Below are 6,000 nucleotides of genomic sequence, written 5' to 3' on the forward strand. Positions count from 1 at the left end.
GTGTGTGTGTGTATGTGTGTGTGTGTGTGTGTGTGTGTGTGTGTAATCCCTGGAGACAGTGACTACTTTTGATGCATATCTAAACCAAAGCAAAGTTTATGCATCATTCCTCACGTAAAGACAAAGCCAGCCTAACACCAATGGACTTCCTGAATTTTCACTCTTTTCAAGGCAGAGGAGCTCAAGCTGGGAAAGGCTAGTTTAACACTTTTAAGAAGTCTTTAGTACAAACACATTTCATCCATTAGGGTAATGTTTTCCTCAGGCTTGTCCAGGAATAAATCCTAACCTTCTCTCCTTAAGATCCCAAGGACACAGCTGATTTGTTTTCAGTTGGGGCAATGAAATGTTGAAATGGGAAACACATGTCCGTTTGGTCTGGAGAGGACATGATAGGAAGCTTCTTGTTTATGAGGCCTCCACTTAGCAATAACCTGACAGCCACAGAAAGTCTAAACAAGCAACTTGCAATTAACTCCTAGTAATAATTCTTTCTAGGGTCAGGATGAATTTTAATTCTATGTATAATGCTCCTTATCTAGTAAAGTTTTCAAGTGTTCTTGAGTCTGAAAAGAAGGCAGTGCTCTTCCAAACCTTATTTAACTGTTGCTTTCCCTCTTTCTTGGAACACAAATAATTTGACCTAACTGCTCCACTCAAATGCCCATGAGCCCACAGTGCTGTCCATTTTAGGCAATGTTTCCCTATTGGTTTTTCTTTCAAGCATTAAAAAAAGTTATTCTGATTTTTTTTTTTCTAATCTTGAATCCCAAGTACAATCTTTAGAGAGAACTAGATTTAATAAAGAGAAGTTGCTAAGCTAAAGGATCTCAGGAAACAACGTCATTGAAGAGTTTGAGACTGTCACTTCAGGCACCTGGACTGGAGGATGCGAAGTGAGAAAGAATCGTAGCGCCAGCCCTGCTTGGAGCTACTGCCATGGTCCCAGTGTGTGTCCATGGCCCCATGTGACGCTCACAATGAGTCATTCTTGTAAATAAAGTAAATACTAGTAAGTTTAATCACATATTGTGTCATGTTCTCTGAGTAGTGTTTCAAGAAATAATAGTTTGGAAGTAAAAAATGATGCTTAAATTGCTTATACCAGCATGTGATTATCTGTACTGTTGCTATTCATGTCAGATGATACGAATATCAGAGACCTTCAAATAATGGACTCCGGAGTTTTCCAGCATTTGTACATTAGTTATAGGCTACAGGGTTTTTCATGTTACCCAAAACATAGTCACATTACTATTAATGAATATTAATAATAAATAAAATTGATCAAACAAATATTTTTAGACATTTACATTAATGAGCAAAGAGTATACAGAGGGTTCAAAGTACATTAAGAATTACTCAAGACATCAAATTCCTGAGAGTTCCCAGAAATTCTGATGTCTTGTTCTCTAAATCCCTAAGATTAACACCTTTTGATTTGAAGCAGCAGTTGCCCTGGGTGACTTTAGAGAGAAACACCATTCTAGAATGGAACACTAGGACCCAGATGTTCAGTGCACAAGCAAAGAAGAGTGAAAATATCTTGAACATAGAAATCAGAGGAGTTAGAGATAGGCCTCCTAGGTGTTCTTGGAGAAGCCACTTGGGCTCCCGAGACTCTTTTACGAAGTGCAAATGCTAACACTTACAGGATTGCTGATCAGACCAAATTAAGGTTAGCCTTTATACCATTACACCATTTAACACACTCTTGATAAATAAGGAATACAAATCCAGAGACTAATCATAAACAATATTTACTAAATTTTGTGTGCCAATGTGTAATTTGGAGAAGAATAGTAATTGGGGGTAAATAGTAGATACTATTTATCAAACAAGCAATGTTAAATACAATAAAGAGAATAAAGAATGATGGATGTGCCTAAGGCTGCTTGGGACCAGCTTTGTGGTTGGTTACAAGCATTCTGCCTAGGCTAATGAGTCTCTATAGTCTATAGAAAAGAGTCAGGAGAGTGTGCTGGGAAGAAAGGGTGGAGTTTTAGACCTGAGAGATTCTCCAGGTCTGCTTTAAACTAGGCTCCAGATTTGGTGGCCTTTCTTTGCTCAAGTCAAAGTCCTACCTACTAAATGACAAAACATGAAAAGGGGATCAGCTAGAACAGAAAAGGTCAGGAGTGCCCAAGGATGCTACCAAATACTCAAGGTCATCAGGACACCCTAACCATCCAGTATTCCCAGTGTTTGTGAACTTGAGTCATTTAAGCACCATTTTGTACTTTGTGCAAAATCTGCCTGCCACCTGGACTCTTATTTACTTAATATTTTCTTTAATTTGGCCTATTTTGTAACTTAGCCTTGTCCTAAACAATAATAAACATGAAATTATTGATTGATGTGCAAATTATATTTCCCTAAGGCACATTTCCATAACTATTACATATATCATAACACATTGGTACATAACTCTGACACTAAACAAATGTCCATCTGCATACCATCTAGCATCATCTCATTTACTGCTGGACCACACTTTTTGAAATTGTAAAAAGGCTGTTTGCACTGAGTTCACTAACTAAGCCTGGAGGAAAGGCATCTTGCCTTAGATGAGTAAAGGTAAGCCGACCTGTGCAGCCACACACGGCCCCGTGCTCAGAGGGCCCCAGGCTTGTCTTAACGCTCATCTGTCACCTTCTTGAAATTCTGAATAAGTTTTGAACAAGTGTTTCCACATTTTCATTTTTCATCAGGTTTTGCAAACTCTATAGCCAGTCCTGAGAGGGTACAGGAATATGATAGACTGGCAGGACGTATCGTTCAATGGTACAACTGAATTTTTTTTTCAAGAGCTCCTTTACAACGAATCATTAAAAAGCTGTTAGGAAAACTTCTGCCCAAACACTATCTAAGATAACCATGGAAGTTCAAACAAACAACCAAACAAACAAACATTCTAGATATTTATTAGCTAATATTAGAGCTTACTAGGTTGAGGGATATAATCATTACTCATAAAGTAGTTAGATATAGTCCACATATAAGAGTTCAATTTCATACAATGGGTAATAATTGGAATAATAGTTTGAAAAAGGAAGATCTCTCTGTCAGGAACAGTTAGAGGGGAATGGGGAAAGGAAGAACTTGAGCCATCAACAGCTCATGTATCTCTTTTAGGATTTATCTACCAAGCCCATATGAGACCTTCCAGAATCTCATTCATCCCAATCTTTCCTACTCTACCTTTGACTAGCCTCCCCAAATATAAAACTGTCCCTAACATTTACAGAACTCCATAAAGAGTACCAATGGAGACCTACTTCCTTTCATTTAAATACTGATATGCTGTGAAACAAAGTAACAATCTGTGAAATAAATGCATCATACCTCTGTGTTGATTATCCCGCCCTTATAACAACCTGCAAGGCTCCATTCCAATTTATAAATCATGGGTTCCAGGAGTGGGGTGCAGATGTCTGGATCCTAATACCAGTCCTGCCATCTGCTGGCCCTCTCTGCCTGTTACCTGTTCAGTGTGTGATGTGAGGGGCCTCCAGCTCACCCACCCACCCTCACTCACAGCCCACAAACAGCTGCCCCTTGGTGTGTACAGCAAGCAGCAGCATCTTCCTTTGAGAGCAGAGGCTTTGAGAAATGGCCTCTGCAGGTACTCAAGGAGGGCACCTTGAGAAGGAAACACTGGAGCCCAGGAACCAGGTTGTGGTCTTCAAAGGCAGGGATTGGCTCAGAGCAAGGCTGCCACGTTTGCCCATGAAGTTTTTGATTCTTGGAAAGCATGCAACTAAGGGAGAGTGAAGCCTGACCTTCTAACATTCAGGTTGCAGACAGATACTGCCAATGTGCTTGCATTCTGTTCTCAATTCCTCCTTTTATTTTTGGAGTGTCTGGGTGTCTCTTTGATTTTACATAAATCACACCGCTGACTTCCTCTTCCACTGAGAACATCTACCTTTACTCTGTTTAAGTATGAAGTCTTGGTCAAATGCCACCTCATCGTTGAAGCCTTGAAAACTCCCAGAGTTCATCTTTGCATTGAATTCCTTTGTCCTCTTGTTCAGGCGTCGTCATAATCTGCTTTACTTTTCCCACTAGGCTCTGAGTTCTTTAGGGTGGGTAGTCACATGTCCGACTTTTTACAAATGTTGCCCAGAGAAGAAATAAATGAAATGTGCTCCTATGTTCCCTTTTTCAGCATGCTATGTAAAACTGTATATACCTTGCAATATTGCTGATCTTAAATAGTAGACGTCTGAAGCTGCATGACACCATCCCAGTGAGGACTGGAAACACTCAGTCATCCAGATGTTTGGTGTCATGTGGATAAATCCCCAGATGATTGACTGAATTTTTCAGTTTTCATCGGAATGATTGGCATTGTGTGTACATGGCCTTGTGTTATCAACCCTCAGACCCCCCATCACAGTGGGTTCAAAAAGTTACTTTTATAGACTCAAGTATTCAGAAAGCTGCTAATGGGACACAGCATTCTTCATCATGTGCTACTCATGGGAAAGCTGACAACTTCAGTGCCAAAGGCGATTTCAGTTCATCAGTCCTCATTGTCATTATCAACTAGCATTTATTAGGCCTTCACATGTGTGAAGCACATTTTCAAATGAAAGACACCATGACAAACATTAGCTGATGAGAGCGGCTTTTATTTTAAGCCATGGAATCAACTTTCTGGCTGCACACTAGACTGTTTTATAAGAATTCTACCTAAGGAGAGTTCAAAGCAAGTGCCACATGTTGATCATGGAAATTTCACTCACTCTGTGGAAGACATTTCTTTCCTTAGTGTCCTGCTCTGTTAATGCCACTGTCATTTATCCCAAACTGCATTTACTGGGCATGCATTTAGTTGTGCTGTTTTGATGCTCAGCTTAGGTAACTGGGGTACAATAGAGACTAAGGGCCCTGAGAACCAAAGCCCCACCTTGAAATAGGAGGGAAACCATTTGATCTCCCCATAGCTTGGCCTCTTGAGTCATAGTTACCAATGCATGTGGTAGGGAGAGCATCTTGCTGGGCAGCTTCAGGAAGGAGGGGGCCTCATATTCAAAGAGTTTAACAAAAGCTAAGATAAGCAGCTAGCTAGAGGACGAAGTTTGCACAAGCAGGCAGTATAACGGAAGCTAAGTTAGATGGGGCATCTTGACCTTGGGTTCCTAGAATAGAGTTGGGTAATTTCCCATGGGATTCTCTATCACGATCATATTCTCGTTAAACTTGAAATGGCCTCAACAAGAACACAAGGAATAGAGGAATCTCTACGCTGTTTTTCCCTGTCACACACGCCTTTCAGAACTGTGAGCAGGAATCAGATAATGTAGGAAAGAGTGCTCTGAAAATGCCTAAGAATAAAAATGTTCATGGTTATTACTGTTTGTCTTATGCATGTTTTTATATTTTATTTAAGTGGTGGCCTCAATCCTAGATGTTATCTGAACATTGTCATATAGAGTGTCCATATGTAAAACACTGAAAAATCAATAAAAACTTAATAATCCCTTTGAATGATGACAAAGGTAAACTGTGAAACATAGATGAACTATCTTGAGGGCTGACACTTTCCAGAGATTTGAGAGAAGATTCCAGAACTTCGATCCAAATTCCAACACTCCATGTGCTCCTTCTCTTGCACTGGCCTCTCCTGCCATGGTTCTCCCTTGGAGAATTACAAAGTGAGACCTAATTTTTTTTTATGTGCTTTTATGTGGCTCTCATGATGGAAGAGCTGGAGAGCATCAAAGAACCCACTCCGGTGATATTATCCCATATGCGGGACATAGTCTCTCTCCTGAAGGATGTCTGTGACTCAACTTTGCTCTCCCCTGTAGTGTATATAGAAGGTATCCAGGCAGCAGTCAACAAATACAAAATTGTTGCTCTTCCTTGAACATGGGAAAATGTACCCTATTGGCTTTTCTAAACAAATGTATTTGGCCAGCCATTTCTCTCAGCTTCTGGACAAATTTGAGGTGCAGAAAATGACCCACTTAAAGGGGTGATAGGCAAGCA

This window comes from Peromyscus eremicus, chromosome 15 (genome assembly GCF_949786415.1).
Source record: "Peromyscus eremicus chromosome 15, PerEre_H2_v1, whole genome shotgun sequence".
Lineage (NCBI taxonomy): Eukaryota > Metazoa > Chordata > Mammalia > Rodentia > Cricetidae > Peromyscus > Peromyscus eremicus.